Below are 20335 nucleotides of genomic sequence, written 5' to 3'. Positions count from 1 at the left end.
AACCGAGATCATTTTTTTTTCCTCCTCCCTCCCAACACCCCTCCCCTAGAGAGCACACAAATCCACTGGGTATCACATGTGTCCTTGATTCAAACCCATTTCTGTGTTGTTGGTATTTGTATTAGGGTGTTCATTTAGAGTCTCTCCTCATTCATGTCCCCTCAATCCCTGTAGTCAAACAGTTGCTTTTCTTCAGTGTTTTTACTCCCACAATTTGTCCTTTGCTTGTGGATAGTGTTTTTTTTTTCTCCTACATCCCTGCAGAATATTCAGGGACATTGTATTGACAGTAATGGAGAAATGCATTACGTTCGATTGTACCACAGTGTTTCAGTCTCTGTGTACAAAGTTTTCCTGGTTCTGCTCCTTTCACTCTGCATCACTTCCTGGAGGTTGTTCCAGTCTCCATGGAATTCCTCCACTTTATTATTCCTTTTAGCACAATAGTATTCCATCACCAACATATACCACAATTTGTTCAGCCATTCCCCAATTGAAGGGCAGCCCCTCATTTTCCAATTTTTGGCCACCTCAAAGAGCACAGCTATGAATATTCTTGTACATGTATTTTTCCTTATTATTTATTTGGGGTACAAGCCCAGCAGTGCTATGGCTGGATCATAGGGCAGTCTTTTATCGCCCTTTGGGCATAGTTCCAAATTGCCTCCAGAATGGTTGGATCAATTCACAACTACACCAGCAATGAATTAATATATATATATATATATATGTATATATTTATATATATATATAATCTTATTATAACATTACATACAGGCAATCTATGGGAGTTTACATATATTTGTGTGCATCTGTACATATTCATGTGACTTACCTCATCAGTGCTCTAGGAAGTTATCTAAGTAGTAAGATGCACAGGAAATAGAAAGTGCTGACCTGCCTTGGAGAAGTATTTTGTTAAAATAGTGCTCCCTAAACAATAATTTCATAAATCTGGTCCCAAGTTATTATACATGTAAAAATCAAATTTATATCTCAAATAATAAAAATATTATAGTTTAGGAGGTTTATTAAATGATCATTAGAAATCATGGAATAAAGAAGCTTCAAAATAAAGACTATGTGCTCTTGGCTGATCAGCCAGTTCAAACACCCCCATTACCACCAACAAGCTTGGGACAGGAAATAAAGTGATGGGACTTTCCATGTCTCTGCCTAATATCCCATTTCTACAGGAAGTATGTAATGACAGGAAGTCAGTGGGCTCCTGGGAAATGTAGTTCTTTTTTTAGGGTAACAGATTTTTCAATTATGCATACATTTCGTAAAATAGAAAGGTGAAGGAAATCATTTAACTTTGTTGAAGGGCAGAGAGAAACTAGGTGAGTCAAATATTTTAAAAATATTTTTATTTGTCTTTAAATGGATCAGCTTCGATTTGGGTTGACCTTTATATATTCTGTCATGCTCTTCTGAATAAAAATAAATAATTACATCTATATCTTAAGTATATGTGTGTATTCATATATGTATGTATATATTTACATATTGATTACTTAACTAATGCAGATGTTGTGTTCCAAAATAATATCTGGACATTGTCCATTGTAATACAGGTATAGTTTTCTATATAAGCAATGTTGATTAGTTTCTCAGTCTTCTTTTGGATTTCAAAAATAAACTCCACAAATACTAAAACTACATTTGGGAGGCCTGGTTAGATATGGTTGTTGATGTCATACATTCTTGGTTTTTGAAGAGGACTAATGCCAACCTGAGAGTGATATCTTGACTTACACCTGAGTTGGATTTAAGTGAAGTGATGTTGCATGAAGTCATCATCCATACTGTCTCTCCAGAGGCATTGATATCCAATGGCAGGACAAAAGTTAAGGTGATGACTCAGGGTATAGTGTATGATTTGAGTGTCTTTGAAGGCTGAAAAAGTTCTAAGCACCACACTGTGTCTGCTTCAGCCACTCTGATGGCTGTTGAAACAAATTGTTCTCATCTACTCATCCCTCTTTTCACATGCTTGAGGTAGACATCTTCTCTAACTCACCAATGTATTTGAGGCTTGTCAGTCATCCTCAACTTGGTGCAACCCTTCTGCTGAGATGATTTGACCAGGGTGTGACTTTTGCTTTTACTACATCCCCTTGGAGCTATGATTGAGAGTCGCATAAGAGGTGGACACTAAAGGTGGATGAGCAGCCCTGAAAATGGCTTAAAAGCCCTCACACCTGAGATGCTAATCCCCCTTGAATAATCCATATACCACGATGAAAAATTTGAGTAACATCTTAAGATTTTATCAAACTATTAACACATTTCAGCAGTGTGCTGTGGCAGCAAAAAACAAAACTTTACTCCAAAACTCACATGGGCTACATTGACAGTCCTACCTTCTAAGAAGATAGGTGGCATATAGTGCTGGTCTTGGAGTCAGGAATATTTGAGTTGAAATCTAATTTCAGTAATATAATCCTGGACAATCAACATAATCTATTTGCTTCTTGAACTATAAAAGGAGGATCATAATAACTCTAAATCCTAGGAATGTGAAGATCAGATGAAAAACTTGTAACTTACTAAATACAATTTTGGACACATAGTAGATGCTATATAATACCTATTTCCTTCTATTAATAATGAGATGCACTATACTCTGACCTGATTAGCCCACATTTTCTGAGTTCTTACCATTTTTTGTACCATAGTTTAAGAACAATATTAACAACCTACAAAGTATTAAATGGAGGTCAATGCATTTGATGAAATTCCTTGATTCCATAACATGAACTGAGTGTTGGAAGTAGTTGGAGATGTTTAACCTGGGTAAAAGAAAACAGGTGAAGCCTGTGGATACCTTCTAGTTTTCAGATGCTTCTCCTTTGAAAGAAGGTTTTTAGTCAAAAAGGGTAGAACTAAATAACTTTTGGAAGTTGCTATATGTCAGTGAGCTGAAAACGTCAAACAGAAGCTGGATAGCCACTTGTCTTCTCTGCTAATAGTGAGGCTTTCTTTTGAATATTGCTTGTTGAACTCCCAATTTTGAAATTCTGTAATTATGAAGCTGATTCAACTAATTCATGCTATGGAATGAAAGACTTTGCTTAAAAATCCCCAGACATGGACATATATCTTCATGTGTATCTATTTCTATTTCTGCCTGTTTCTTTCTATAACTACACCTATCTCTATGTCTACATTTAGCTTTACATCTACATCATCTACATCTGCATCTGAAACTAGGGTATTTTTTCAATTCAAAATATACCATTAGAATTTCAGATAGTAAGGGGAAAGAATTTTGTTTCAGGGAAAATTATATACCCTCAACTTTGACTTATTTATTAAGAAAATTTTGCTTAAGTTGGTACTATGCTACTAAAGATTCCCAGTTACCCTATGGGTACACTTATAACAGAATAAAGTGTTAGGTATTTTGAATTGTTTTTCCCCACAATGGTTCCCAATGTTCAAACCATTTATGATTCTAGGGGGCAATGACAAAGGTAAGGTGAGTGAGGGAAGGCAAACAAAAGTTGTTGTATTTTCTTTTGAATGGGGGTTGTTTTAAAGTCAAACACTGACTGAAAATATGTGCAGAAAACAAACTTTTCTGTCTACAATATTAGAAAATATTTTCAGAAAAAAATGTTGTAATTTGTCCTCTGTCAAACTCAATCTAATTGAAGAACAGAAAATGTAGTTCTTCAATTCTACTTTAGAATAGAAAGGCTGCCAAATGTGATCCTTTATAATTGTGTGTATCATTTATGCTGGAATGGCTCTATCTTCAACCACCTCCCACTCATTAATGTTGGACATGTTGCTGCATAGAGGGAGCAGAGAGAGATACAAAGAAAATTAGGAAAAGTATTAAAGGTTACTGTATATTCATTGGCTTTGAAATACTATGATGTTTTTTGAAACCTACTGTCTAATTCCTCTTGTTATATTTATATAGAAAATAGTAGAGAAAACATTGAATTAAAAAAATCATTATTTTTTTTCCTATAGAGAAAGGTAATTTGCAGTGTAGTTATTTTTACTGTGCAGCTGCTGAGTTGTTACTATGGCATTTGAGTAAATGGGGCATTCTGCTTTTTCTTTACCATTTTACAAAATATATGCTGTCTTTTAGGAAACTGCATTAAGCCTGGCATGCAATCTCCTTCCCGTGATGTGGTAGAAAGGAGAAGCACACTTATGAAACATAAGAATCATACTGACTCTCCTAAATACTACCAGTATAACCTTGAGAAAGCAATATTTTCTATTTGGGGTCTTAGTTTTTTCATTGGTAAAATGATAGGATCAGTCCATGTAATGGATGCAGGATTAATGTGAATTGAATGGGTTCCCAGGTAACACTAGAGGTGCTGCAAGAGGAAAATCAGTCAATAGACAGTTCAAATTCTACATCCTGCTTTCTGCAAGGTTACAGTATGCTATATTCATTGATTAACTTATAAAATAAATGCCCAGATTTCCATCCAATAAACTTAAATCTTCCAAAACAAGATAATATGGAAAGGGTTGGATTCTGAATTACAAGGATATGAAAATATATACTGATATATGAATTAGAAATGCATATAAAACAATGCAAGAGACTTATCAAAGCCATCTCACTTTTTAGGATGTGCATTCCTCATCCAAAGCATTTTATATTATTACAAAGGTAATCAACTTTGCTTTTTAAAATTATTTTGTTTGTTAATTATATTCTCATTATGTATAAAATTTTAACAATATTAAAGTATTTGAGTTCCAAATTTTCTTCCTTCTTCTTGATGCTCTCCTCCTTAAGAAGGCAAGCAATTTCATACTGATTATACATGTAAAGTCATAAAAATAATTTTGATGCTAACCATGTTGCAAAAGAAAATATAAAATAATAAAAAATAAAGCATAAAATATATTTTACCTTCCTTCAGAGGTGATTAGTTTTCTCTCTAGTGGTGAATTGTATTTTTTATAATAAATCTTTTGAAATATTCTTGGATCATTCTATTGATCAGAGTAACTAAGTCTTTCACAGTTAAATCATCATGACTGTTACTTTGTACAATGTTCTCCTGATACTGTTCAGTATACTTTCTATGAGTTTAGGTGAATCTACCAAAATTTTTCTGAAACTATCCTGTTCATCATTTCACATAGCTCAATAATATCTTATGATAATCATATAACATGATTTATTCAGTTGTTTCCCAAATAATGGGTATCCCCTTGATTTCCAATTCTTTACCATCACAAAAAAAGTGCTGATATAATTTTTTTGGGGTACAAATAAGTCTTTTTTTCCCTTTTCTTTGATTTTGTTGAAATTTAGAACTACTAACGATATATCCAGGTCAGTGGTATGCTCAGTTTTATAGCACTTTGGGCTTAGTTCAAAATTGTTCTCCTGTATTGTTAAATCCATTCAAAACTATACTAAGTGAATTTGTGTCTCATTTTTCTACATCCCCTCAAACACTTGTTATTTTGCTTTTATGTCATATTAGTCAATGTGATAATCATGAGTAGGGAACTCAGAGTTGTTTTAAGTTTCATTTCTCTAATCAATGGTGATTTAGAGGATTTTTTCCACATCATGATAGCTTTAATTTCTTCATCTGAAAACTGCCTTTTTATATCCTTTGACCATTTTTCAATAGAGGAATGACATGTATTCTTATAAATTTGACTGAGTTCTTTACATATGAGAAATAAGGTCTTGTAGAAAACACATTGCTTAAAACAGTTTCCCAGTTTTTTTGTCTTCTTTATAATTTTAGCTGCATTGATTTGTTTGTGTAAAACCTTTTTTTTTTACATATAGTATGATCAAAAGTATTCATTTTAGAGGCAAATTTCTCCCTTATCTATAGATCCGGCAGGTATACTTTTTCATGCTTCCCTAATTTGCTTACATTATCACTTTTTATATCTAAATAATGGAATGTCATTTGGCTATTTGCTTCCATTTTATGGGTAAATTCATTCCATTCTCATTCACAGTTATGATTGCTAACTGTATAAATTCCTCTCATCCTATTTCTCATTCACCCATTTATCCTTTTCTCTCTCTTCTTTTGCTCTGACACTCCTAAAATGTATTTCACTTTTGACCACCACTTCCCACAAACTGCTCTCCTTCTATTGGCCCTATTCCATTTTCTTGTCCTCCTAGTCTCTCTTAATTCCATGTAGGGCAAGATTAGATTTCTATGTTCAGTTGACTGTGTATGTGATGCCTACTCTGAGCCAATCATGATTGAGAGTATGGTTCAAGCATTGCCGGATGACTCACCATCTTTCCCTCCACTGTAAAATCTCCTTTCTACTTCTAAATAATTTACCTCCTTCCTACATCTCTTTTCTCCTTTCTCCAATATCTCTCTCTTTTCCCTCCTCAATTTTATATTTTGAATGTCATATTATAATCAAATCACACCTGTGCCTTAATTTATTTATATTCCTTCTATCTTAAAATTGAAAAACTTCCTCGGAGTTATAAATATCATTTTCCATGTAGGAATGCTGACCCTTTAACATTATTAAATTCTTTATAATTTCCCTTTCTTATTTACCATTTTTATGCTTTTCTTGAGTCATATATAAAAGTCACATTTTCTATTGAATTCTGGACTTTTCATAAAGAATGATTGAAAGTCTTCTATTTCATTAAATATCTGTCATTTTCCTGGAAGGATTATACTTTTTTTGGGGGGGGGGGTTGTGGGTAGGTTATTTGCCCCTTGGTATATTATATTCCAAGTCCCAATCTCTTAATGTAGAAATTTTTGACTCTTGTATTATTCTGATTATGGTTCCATGATATTTTTTTTTCTTTCTGGATGCTTGCAACATTTTCTTCTTGACCAGTTAGCTCTGCAATTTTCCTCTATTAGTCCTCAAAATTTTCATTTTGGGATTTCTTTCAGAAGATGATTAGTAGTAGGTTCTTCCAGTTTTACTTTACTCTCTGATTTTAGGATATCAGGGCACCTTTCCTTAATTTCTTGAAGAATTGTATTTACTGTGTGTGAGTTGGGTGATTACTTAGAGAAGACTGTGGAGCCCTTGTGTTCTGACTAGTTTTAATATCAAGTTGTGGCCTCAGAAGATGAGGAGCAAATTCATACAAATGAGTGAACCATGTGAAAATGCCAGATTATTGGTTCAGGCCAGAGGGGTAAGAATATGCTTTTAACCTCTGAAGAAATGGATACATAGAAGGTAACAGTTTTGAAAGAAATAGTATTGCTACAGACACTGCAAAATAAAAATTAGAAGAGCCAAAAGGTCAAAGATCCCCCAAGAGCTCAGTAAATAAGAACAACTGAAGAAAGTAATCCCTTAAAATTAGAATTGGGCAACCAGAAGATAACTATTTCATGAGATATGAAGAAAAATAAAAGAAGATAAAAAGAATTTAAAAAATAGAAGACAACATGAAATGTCTCATTTAACAAAAACTGACCTGGAAAATAGATCCAGGAGAGACAACTTAAGAATTATTGGACTACACTGAACACCATGATAAAGAAAAAGGAAAAAAAAACAACCTGGGCATTATAATACAAGAAATTATTAAAGAAAACTGCCCAGATATTCTGGAACAAGAGAGTAAAAAAGAAATTGAAAGAATCCACAGATCTGATCCAGAAAGAAATACTCAAATGACAACTCCCAGGAATATAATAGCTAAATTCAAGAACCTCTAAAGTCAGATTAAAAGACTGCAAGCAGCCAGAAAGAAATAGTTCAAATGCCATGGAGTTGTAATCAGGTCATACAGGACTTAGCAGTTTCAATATTAAAGGATCATAAGACATGGGATATGATATTCTGGAAGGCAAAAGATCTGGGTTTACAACACATAGTCACCTATCCAGCAAAAGTGAGTATATTCATTCTGGGGAGTTAGAAATGGTCATTCAATAAAATAGAAGATTTATAAGCATTCCTGCGGAAATGACTAGACCTAATCAGAAAATTTGAAGTTCAAACACAGGACCCAAGAGAAGTCTAAAAAGGTAAATAAGAAAGAGAAAATTAAGGGACTCAATAAATTCAAGCTATGTATTTCTACATGGAAAGAGGATATTTGTAATTCTTAAAAATTCTTATAAGTAGTAGAGCAGTTAGAAAGAATATACTTAGAAAGAGAGTGGGAAACTAAGGTGATTAGGATGATATATGCAAAAAAAATCAAGGGATGGAAAAGAGGATTTCACTGAGAGAAAAGGGAATGGGGGCAATTATCTCACCAAACAGGCATGAAAAACTATTACAGTGGAGGAGAGAATGAGGGTGGTGATGAGCAATGCTTAAATTTTATTCTCATCATAACTGGCAAAGAGAGGGAGTAACAATCATATGCATTGCGTTACAGAATCCCATCTTCTAGAGAAGTAGAAGCAGAATAAGGCAATAGAAGGGGGTGACAAAAGAAGGGGGAGGGAAGTAAGGAGGTTATAAATAGCAAAACACTGGTGAAGAGGGACAGAGTGAAAGAAAAAAGAACAGAATCAAAAGGAGAAAATAATATAGAGGGGAATATAGAATTGGTAATTGTAACTGTGAATGTAAATGGGATGAACTCACCCATAAAATGGAACTGGATAGTAAAGTGGATTAAAAATCAGAATCTTAATATATTTAAAAGAAACATTTGAGAAAGGGTGACATACAGAATAAAGGGAAGGGGCTGGAGCAAAACTTATTGGACATTATCAAAAGTAAAAACATAAAGCAGGAGTAGTAATCATGATCTCAGACAAAGCTAAAGCAAAAATGGGCATAATTAAAAGATAAAAGGAAAAAATACATCTTGATCTGGTATTTGATCTGGTAATACCACCACTGAGTCTGTATCCCAGAGATTATAAAAAAGGGGAATGGGCCTACTTGTACAAAAATATTTATAGCTTCTCTTTTTGTAGTAGAAAGAATTAGAAATTATGGGGATGTCCATCAATTGTGGAATGGCTGAACAAATTGTGATACACGTTGGCAATGGAATACTATTGTGATATAAAAAGATGATTTCAGAAAAGGCTGGAAAGGTCTGTAAGAACTGATGCAGAGTGATGCAGAGTGAAATAATCAGAACTGGGAGAACATAGTACACAATAATAGTAATATTGGAAGATGATTACCTGTGAAAAATTGGCTACTCTCTGAGATGCAATGATCATTGACAATCCTGAAAGATTTATAATGGGAAATGTTATCCACCTCCAGAGAAGGAACTGTTGGAGTCATCTTTCACATCACTGTATTGTTAGTTTTATTTTGGGGTTTTGGTTATATATTACTTTTCTCTTAAAACAATGACCAATGTGGAAGTGTATTTTGCATGACATAAAAAAGAAGAAAGATGCAGAATAAGTTACCCAGCAAAGACAAGTGTCATCATAAAAGAAAAAAAGATCATTTAATGAATAAAAGCCTTTGAAATATTCTTGAAATGACCAGAACTTAATGGAAAATTTGATCAATCAGGATGAGAAGAAACACAAGAAAATAACTCAAAAGAACAATGAGAAATCATTTAATAAGGTCAAAGTGTTTACTTCACATATAGGAAAATTTCTGCAGGATACTTGGGGCCAGCTCTCCCACAGGGAACAGAGGTCTTTGGAGGTAGGGTAGTGTTGGCATAAATGATGGGTAGACAGTTAAAGTTTTCACCTGCAGCCAGGTGTCATAAGAAACTTCTCTGCCTTTGGCTGGCTTGACTTTATTTTTATACCCTAGTGATAACATATGTTCTTGGCACACAATTTCATTTTTCAACATTCATGCATCCTTACAGGTAATGGAGTAAGTCATACATTAACTTTTAATAAATTGTTTAATCAACATTCTATGATAATCCTACATAATTTGATTCCATGGATTCTAACAACAAATGCAAAGCTTTCACAGAAGATGGGTGTTTTCTTATCATAGGCAGCAAGGCTAGAGGTCAGTTCCTCAATAAGCCAAGAGGTGCTCAGACTTGTCGTTAAGCCAAGAGTGATTATTCCTTACTTTAATCAAATACACAATCAATTAAATTTTCTAAGGAGATAATCAACACACAACATTGTTGTCAAGTTGGGGGTGGTGGTCAGAGGGCAATAAAATGTAACCCAGTGTTAAATATTTTTCCAGTATCAGGCTCTCATTTTCTAATGTTTCACTAAGGTTTCTAAAACATTTTACCTTGCCTACAGTTAGCAAAGCAAATCATTGGGGTGGAACATACCAGCATTTGCATGAAAGGCAATTAATATATCCAGGCAGTGAAGCTTGTCCTGGCCTGGCTTGTATGGGCATGGAAAATCTGGATATGGTTTTGTTAGGGGTTTTAGAGAAAGGAGGGTTCCATCTATGATTCTTTATCTAAATATATACATAGGAATGCTTAGGTTTAATTTTATAAGTATAATCTTTTGGCAATACTCTAGGGGAGGTAGAGTGGGATATCTTATTAACTTTGCAAGCATTTTGCTCTCATCTGTATTTTCCTGAGGCTGGGGAGAGAATAATAATAATCATAATACCTCCAATAATAATTGATGTTAGTGAGAGAGAAGTCACACAGGGGGGTCTGAGTGGGTATTTACATACTTCCTGGGGGTTGCTTTGCAATCCCCGTCTTCCACCTGTGGCCATGTCAGACAGAGTGGGCTTGATGACTCCCACCAGAAAATTACACACACACACACACACACACACACACACAAACTTTAAGAACTATATTATTAATTGGGTGGTTTGAAAGATCATATGTAGATAGAAGTTTCAAAATTGAGTTGAATATACTGGAATAAATCAAGAAATAAAATAAAGTTGGAAGGGCAAATAAAAAATGGAATAATTACCTCATAGAAAAGAAGAACAAATGAAAGAAATGTTATAATGAAAAGAACTTGGGGATAGAGGGCTAGTAATGCTAGGACCCTATTCTCATCAGATATGGGTAAAAGTGGTAAGAAAAGGTTTACCTATATATATGTATATATAATATAATATATATATATATATATATAATAAGTTTACCATTATATGTAAACATATAATGGTAAACTTTTTCTTACCCTTTAATGAGATAGGAGGAAAGATAAAAATCTTAGAAGAAACTTATAGATTAAGGGAAAAAATAGCGCAAGAGGATCAGACAAAAAGGGAAATAGTAGATATCATTCATATTAAGAAATAAAGTAAGAGAAGGAAAAGGAAGGGACATATAGAAGGATAAATAAATGAAAAGGAAGAAATAAGAGAGGGAATTTGGAAAGTAGAGTGTGGGGTAGGTAGAAAATTTGGTAAGTATTGAAGGAGTTGGAATTAAGGAAGTAATGGAGGAAAATTAGATTTCCAAGAAGGAATAAGATAAAAAGAGGAGCAAAGAAAGAAAAACAATGAGAAAAATAGAATGATGGGAAAGACACTACTAATAATTATAACTCTGAATCTGAATGGAATGAATTTACCCATAAAATTGAAATAGAAACCAGAATGGAACAAAAATCAAAAGCTAACATTATGCTGGTTACAAGAAACACACTTAAAAATAAGAGACACCCATAGCATAAAAATATAGAGATGGCAGAAAATATATTATGCTTCAACTTATAAAACCAAAAATAAACAAAGCAGAAGTGGCAGCAGTGATCTCAAAGCTAAAGCTAAAATACACCTAATTAAAAGAGCTAAATACGGAAACTACAATATATTGAAAGGTATCATAGCTAATGAAGCATTATCAATAAATCCTATATGCACCAAATGTTACAGCATCCATTTTTTTTAAATGAAACTCTCCAGGAATAGCAGGTGGTAATATAAAGTAAAACAGTAATAGTGATAGATTTTAAACTTCCCTCTTCAAACTGGATAAATCTAGCAAAAATAAATATGAAAGAAGTCAAAGAGATAAATAAAATCTTAGATAAGGCATATATTTGCTGGATATCAGGTAAGAAGTAAATGGGAATATTAAAGAATATACCTTTTTTTGCAGAAGTGCATGGTACAACTACAAAAAATTGACCATATAATAAATTAAAAAACTTTATACTTAATGCAGCAAGGCAAAATATTAAATGCATCCTTTTCAGATAATTATTATATCAAAATTATATTTAATAAGGGACTAGAGAAACATTGGGTAAAAATAATTTGAGACTAAACAGATTAATCTTAAATAATGATGGGTGAAAGAACAAGTCAAAGAAACAATAAACATTTTTTAAAGGTGATAATGAGACAATATACCAAAATATGTTGTATATGACAAAAGCAGTAATTAGAGAAAATTTATATCTTTAAATGTTTATATCAATAAAATAGAGAATGAAGAGTACAATGAGTTGGGTTGACAATTTTTAAAAAACAGAAAAAATTGAAAAAATAAAAAATTCCTATTTCAATACTAAATTGGGAATCCTAAATCAAATATGTATATATACATACATATATATATGATTAATAAGACTGCATGTAAGAAAACTTTTATATTCAGAGTTGGTTTTAAGGAAAAGATCAAATAAATAGGTAAACCATTGTTTAATGTGATTTTTAAGAGAAGAAAACTGAATCCCTAGTACTAAAAATGAAAAGACTGATTTTATTGCTAATTAAAATGAAATCAAAACAATTATTAGAAGCCATTTTCCTCAATTATATGTTAATGAATTTAACAATTTAACTGAAGAGAAAGAATACTTACAAAAATACAAATTGCCTAGACTTACAGAGGAAGAAATAGAATATCTAAATAAGCCTATTTAAGAAAAAGAAAGTGAAAAAGCCATATATGAAGTTTCATAGCCAAAGAAAAAAAAAACATCAAGACTCAATGGATTTTACAAGTGAATTCTACCAAACATTTAAAGATCATCTAATTTCATTATTAAATATATTATATATAACAATTGATTCCCAAAAGAATTGTGCCAAACTCCTTTGATGCTACAAATATTGAGCTGATAACCTAATCTAGGAAAGGCAAAAACAGAGAGAAAATTATAGGTCAATTTCATTAATGAATACAGCTGTAACAATCCTAACTAAAATATTAGTCAGGAGACTACAACAATATATCACAAAAATTAAACATTATGATCAAGTGGGATTTATATTGAATATGTGGGATGGTTTGACATGAGGAAAACTATTAACTTAATTGATTGTATCAACAAAAAACTAAGAAAATCATATGATTATAACAATAGATGTAGAAAGGACTTTTTGATAAAATATAGCACTCATTCCTTTAAAAAAAACACATTTGAAACCATAAGAATGAATGGAATTTTTAACAAAGTAATTTTAGCAAAGTAGCAGGATTCTTTGTTTAAAAATTTTAAAAAGATTGATAAGATAAAATAAAATATATTGAGTATTCAAAATACTTATCTGGAAAATAGGTCAAGAAGAGATCATTTAGATAACCTAAGAATCATCGGACTTCCTGAAAAACCATTTTTTAAAAAAGCCTAGAATTTATATTTCAAGAAATCATAAATGTAAACTACCCAGATCTATAAGAACTGGAGTGCAAAATAGAGAGAGATAGAATTCATTCCTGAATAAAAAGGGTTAAAATAAAAAAATAAAGTTGAGTTATTTAAATAAATATATAAAGTTTTATGTTTTTCATATTCTTATATAAAGGCATAGCAGGAATGATGAGGCAAATTTCTGGACAATTTGGTTAGTCCATAGATCAACCTGATGAGATTTGAGAGTAAAACTTTGCTAGAAAGGGGTATATATTCCATGGGATGAGATGTATACTCTATTTCTTTATTGGGAAGACAAAGTGAACACCTTTCATTGGTTACCACAGATTGAGATTGTATATTGATAATTGATTGACTGGGTTCCAGGAGAATCAATTCTTGTGGGAGGAGAGACCTTCTTTGCACTCTTATAAAGGATAGGAATATTGACTAGAACTGTGATTTTTATTGCTCTACGTAACTTTAAGATGAGAAGACTTCTACCAGTGCAGGTAGGCAACTTCTTTTCATTTTATAATCTTTGAAAATTGCCATATGCCTTGAGATATTGAGGGATCACAAATGAATATCATTGTAAGACTTGATATTTTTTCCTGGTTTGGAGAGCAACACTATCCACAACATAACACTGCCTTTTGTGATTTATAAGATTGAATCTAGATAGTGGCTCTCATTTTTTTTTTGGTGAGACTTTTGCAAACTTCTATTCCCTTGGATATTAAACAAAGTAGGGAGAGTGGATCCCACTGCTTCCCCATTCCCTCTTTTTCCACTAGTATCAATAGTGACTTACAACAGAAATAAAAGTTGCCCATGATCAGTGTTTATTGAGAAGAACTGGAGACTGGAGTTCTTGTACCTAGAGTTCTTAACTGCCTTTGTCTATATTTTCGAGGAAAGATTATTGAGTAATATTCCATAAAATTGATATTTTTAATATTGTGGGTTACCTTATGAGTAACTCCAAGTCTGACATTTCCTAAAATCCATGCTTCGCAAAGAAGTCTTCTAAAACAAAGGTCATTTACCGGAAAGGCAAAGCCATGAAATGCAAAGCCAGGAGTTCGGAAGCTTATAAGGTCAGTACAGATTTGAAGGGAATGAGAAATACCAATCACAGGATCAAAGATTTAGAGTTTGAGCTTAGAAATCATTTTGTCCAAATACTTTATTTTACTATTTGAGGAAACTAAAACTTAGAGAAGTCAAATGATTTGCCCAGAGTAACATAGGTTGTAAATGCCAAGTGAGATTTGGTCATCTCTCTTTGCATGCCAGTACTCTATCTTTCTCAGCAATTCTACAGAGATACTTTACATTCTTGGGCTCTGTAATTAGTTTAATGAGCATATTTTTAGAGTTAATTTAAAATATTTTTGTTCATGAATTCTGATGAGTCCCACATATTTTACACCATTTCCATAGAAAAGAAAAGAAAAAATTTGAATATTTATGTAAGTACTATCTGTGTGACCAATGTTATATTTTCTATTTTAAGGAAACTCTAGATATGAACCATAGCTAAACTTAATTTTAAACATTACCCTTAAGTTTCACTCAATTCTAGGGAAAGGAATAAAATCCTTCTGGGGTCATGCCTTTAGCATTGACCCAGGTCTGTTGGAACTTAGAGCACTTGATGAGGTTGGGGTAAAACCCTGGGACACTGATCACCTACAGTTATTTACATATCTTTTTTATTTAAGTTAAAGTTGGCCCTTGACCTCAGGGAGCACCAGAAAAGGAGAAAATGTACTCTGTTTATTAACAGTTTTAATGATGGATGAATAAAATCTTTCATTGGAATCTAATATCTATACATATTAACCATCTACTAGCAGGCTGTCACAATACCTGGTGCTGGAAATATAATGATAAAATAATACTATCCCTTTCATCAAGGGGATCACATTCTACTAAACTTGTTCTAAGCTTCAAAATTAGGTCTTTTAAGTCTGAAACAGTTCTCTACTTCTATTTAATGTTAGTTTCCTTTTTAAAAAATCAATAATCATGTTATGCCATAATTAAATCATAAATTGTCTTTGTGTTATAATATGAATGGCTTGTTCTTCCCATACCTGACATTTGCTGTGAAGAATTCCTAGGTTAGGATATTTTCCCAAGAATGATATTCACAACCTGCTTTCTGTTGTTATTACACTGCCCCATAAATGCTATGTCATCTTCACCATATGCACATTTCCCCCGACTGCTCCCTTCACTCACCCCTTTACTATCATTCTGTTGCTACAGCTAACATTTAAGACAAATAAAGGTGGTGAATTTATTCAGTTGTGCTATGGAGCAAGACCTGGCAATTTGGCTATTGCTGAATGGTGTTCTCCATCCTGGGAGAAGCTCTTATTCTTTGGCAAAGTTTACTGAACATTCTCTGGCACATCACTCTTTTTTCAGTATGATCTCCATCAACTTGATGGTTCTCTGATTATAGAGAACATTGAAATGGAGAATAAGACAGAAGGAAAGAAAAAAGAGACAAATCACTCAAACTTGTACAAAAGCCTTATGGCTATGACATATTTTTATTATCATGCAATTAAGTATATTGTACTAATAAAAGAAAATTAAAACAAAGTCATAGCTAGAAAATTATTTAGTTCTTTCAAGGCATCTTTAGTGTTATTTATTATTTTTTTAAGGAAAATTAAACAGAGCCGTGAATTCACGAGATAGAAAGTGCATTAGGTTTACATTGCCTGAAGATGAAACATCTGCATCTTCATTTCTTATTTTTATTGAAGCTCATTACTTGAAGGTCTTTCTAGACTTAATGTACATTTCCATTACATTAGAGAGACCTTAGCTATGCTTCAAGAGGACATAAAGTAGACTAAACCACTTTAAAATATAAAGAAAGATTTTTCCTCTCTTATCTGAATCCATTATCCATTATCAAAGATTTATTTTGATTGTTATGAAGTATTTTTTTGATGGTGCAGCCATGAAAGTAGACAGATTTCAGAATGATGCAAAGTGGTCTTTGGTTCTAAATGTAGGCTTGAAGACCCATGTGTCACTGGCACAGGGAGGGTGACAGCTGCACTGTAGGAAAAGATTAATGACACTGGAATCCACCAATTTGGTGCTTACAGTGCAATTTCTGCATTCAGGGACAAAGTGTTTTGTTTTCTCTTGTACATTACTTACTCACTACATCTTGATTTAGTGGACAGGAAACTGAAAATAAGATCTTAAATAACTGATATGACTTTTTTGTGCCAAGTGATTTTTTGAAATAAAATGCTTTTTCTATTTTTCTTTTAAATAAGAGTATAAGGATTAACATTTCTATGGTATTTAAAGTTTATGGAGTACTTTATATATTCTTTCATTTAAATATGAAGCAGTATAGGATTACTGATATTAAGTATTCCAATTAAACAGATGAGAAAATAGACTCAGAGAGGTTAAGTGAGCTCTCTGGGGTCACACAGCTAGTAAATGTAAGCAGCAATATTTTTATGGAAGTTCTTGGCTATGAAATGTCATGAGTTATTTTAATATAACAATTCTATTTTCCATAGAATAGTTTGTACATTCATAAAACTTAGGGTAGTTCATTGTATCTGCTTAAAAGTAGAGATCTAATAATCCCTAAAGAAACTTTTGATAGATATTGATGAAGTGATAAAATTGAGAATCCACATAAATTCTTGAAACTTTTTCACCATTCACATAGATGGAAAACTGTAGATTCCTCTTCTAAATGTAGGCCAGGCTTAAATGACTAGAAGAATGCCACCATAATTATTTTTAACACAATCCCTGCAACCTAACAATGTATAGTAATTGAAGATGATTCAAAAAGATAAAGTAAAAAGAGTATATGGGGTAAAAAGCTTCATGAGATACTAGAGATATTAAACACTTAAAGTACCAATTCACTCCTAGTGCCCTGTCTCTTCCTATGTGCCTGGCACATCCAGGCAAGTGTAATAATAAAGAATCTCTAGGCTAGGGCACTGAGGTTCTCACTTTCTTCCTTTCCAACGAGGGGATCTTTTAAATTCTGAAATCCACATTCATTCTTGATATAGTCCTATGGGGATCAAACAAGATAGATCAGACTCTCATTCTCTGTCTTTTTATACAAATACCCTATATCTTATATGGTGGGCAGGGAAGTCACTTAGATTTTGGCTAGGATCTCACTAAAGTAGAGAGTACTTTCAATTCAATGTACAATAGAAAATCAAGTGCAGAAAAAGTGTTAAAAAAAGACACAGATTTGTCTGAAAAACAGAAACAAGTAACAAAAAGTTAAACATTAGTCCATGAAGCAGTTTGTGAGACTACTGTGTATTCAGTGCTACATTTAGCCATCCCTACAAACATAAATTTTAAAAGTTAATATTTACTACTCCAATTATTATATTTAATAATATTTATTAACATTTAACTTGAAGCAAAGGAAAAGCCTAAAGCTAGAGAAACCAAGAGAGCTTACCAGCTTTCCACGTGGGAAAAAAAGTGAAAGGGAGGAGCCACCATCACTATATAAAAACAACATAGCAACACATATGCAGGAAAGGGGAAAAGGGAATTTTTGGAAGAGGAAAGAATGCTGGGAGATGAAGTCCAAAGGACATGAAAATTTCCACTTATACACATACCTCTCTCTCAAAGTCTGTGTCCTGATCAAGGGCACATCTTCTTTTACTTGGTCATTTGCTTTTCAAAGATGTGCTATAAAATATGTGACACCTCAGATAAAATAGCAATAGCCAACTAAGGCAACTCAAACTTATACAGTGGATTCCATGACTAAATATATGCATCTCAGAGTCACTCTTTGACCACCTATGTTCAGGCAAGAACAGAAAGTAGAAGATGCAGGGAGATTGAAGCCGACATCCCTACTACAGTGGCATCTCAAATGGAAGGGATGAATTCAGGCAGTGGTATTGGTTTTGATCTGCTTGAAGATGAAGAGAGCAAAGTTTCAGAAATGTCTCTCTCAAGAAAAGAACCCCATCCATGTTGCCCATGACCTTATATCCAGAAACTGTCTAATCTACATTTTTTTCAAGAACTATTATATGAAATAATTGCTGATTTGCAGTCAAATATGGAAGATTTGGGAAATAACTGCTTCAGTCAGTCTTTCTTTTGATGGAGAATGGAGCTTTGCAATTAGTCACAAATTCTGATAATCTCCTAGAACTATATGCTGCAGAACAAGGGAAAAAATGTGATGAGAAAAATATCCCGGAATGAACTCAGTATAAGAGGGAACTGAGTATATTACACATCCATGGATTCTATACCAGTTGTCCTGGGTTTGTACTTCATTCAGATGGCAGTCAGAATGTACTAAATAACACTGAAGTCATGAAAGAGACTCAGAAACTCCACAAAAAAAAACTCATTTCTTTTTTTGGGTTGTGGCTTGGCTATAGACAATACCACATTTCAGGTCCTATTCCTGGAGACTCTCAGGCACAAATATGACCTATAACATTTTCCACTGGTTTGGAGAGGAGATGTAGATGAATTCAAGAAGCTCCAGGAAAATATGCCAGACAAAGGGATCAATCTGCTATAGAAATTAATTTGTTGATCTTCTTGAATATTTCAAGTGTTTGACTTGTGAAATCTTAACCCCAGGCAGAACAGGGCTGGCAGAGAAGGTCAGCTAGATAGCTCATCTAAAGCACACAATGAAATAAGAGGATATAGTACATGAAGGAGGGACTGAAAAAAAAAACCCTCACAATTAGAGCAAAAGCCCCATCCCAGACAGAGTTTAATAAGCAATCTTACAGAAATTCAACGACTCCCAGAAAATACCAAAAGACAGAAAAGACAGAAAGTTCAGGAGAGAAACAGAAAAGGACTTATTTGGTTCTTGCTGGGCTCAATTATTCTGCTTCCAGTCCCACTTCAAAAATACTAGAGTGGCTACTTGGCCCTTCATGGGTTGGACATGGTTGTATCCCCTGAACCAATTAATGTGATGCTTGTTCTGGGTGGTATAGCACCTCTGCATGAAGGATTTGGGGATCTAGATGTCATGTAGCTGCCATAGCCCCTGCTGTAGTTTTCTTTACTTTGGTTTTTCACTTAAGCTTAATGGCTTTTTATACATGTGACTTGAAGCTCTAGTTTTCTAGGCCTTTTATAATATTCCACATATTTAAGCTGTAATAAAAGCCTGCTCATTTACTTTCTCAAAAGTTAAAAAAAAAGCCTAAATTCAAGCTCACCTAGGTAGGATATAATGTGGCAGTGGTCATCATGTTGCCACTATAGAGAAAGTCACTTGTCTCCTACCCCTCTTGAGAAGTTTCAATGTTACACCATGTTGCCTAAAGAACATAGAAGAGAATTTAAATTCTTTTGAGAAGCTATTTCTCCTTCTTAACTGCTGAAAGACCTCAGTTTCTTCTACTTGCTCTCACAGTGGAGTAGAAAGGATAACGTAGAGATTGGTGCATCATAAATAAATTGCAAAGTCCTTCAGAACTGAATCACAAATATCTCTAAAAATTGACTTAGAAAGTCGATTATATGCTTTATTGAAACACCATATTCAAGCACACACACACAAACATTCTCCACCAGGGTTAACCCATATTTTATAATCAGATAGCTTCACAGATTTATGTTTCATATTCTAGTTGCTGTGTCCTCCATTTAGTTCTCTGAGAGTGACATTGTATGAAATCTGCCCCTCACCAGATATATGCTACAAAAGGTTGAAAACATTGATATTTTTTTAGTTAAATGAAGCAAAGAGAGGCTAGAGAAAATGGGGCTTCTATTAAAAATGAACAGAACAAAAAACTTTTCTTTGGTTAGCCATTTCTATACAATTGACATGAAAAACA

General features: G+C 33.2%; 1 pseudogene; it reads left to right on the top strand.

Moving 5' to 3' along the window:
• Nucleotides 1-18390: 18390 nt before the first annotated feature.
• On the top strand, nucleotides 18391-19191 carry LOC100618144 (protein FAM118B-like; annotated as a pseudogene).
• Nucleotides 19192-20335: the final 1144 nt, after the last annotated feature.

This window comes from Monodelphis domestica, chromosome 2 (assembly GCF_027887165.1).
Source record: "Monodelphis domestica isolate mMonDom1 chromosome 2, mMonDom1.pri, whole genome shotgun sequence".
NCBI lineage: Eukaryota > Metazoa > Chordata > Mammalia > Didelphimorphia > Didelphidae > Monodelphis > Monodelphis domestica.
Note: the sequence above shows the minus strand (reverse complement) of the source record. Positions and strands in the feature narration are given on the sequence as shown.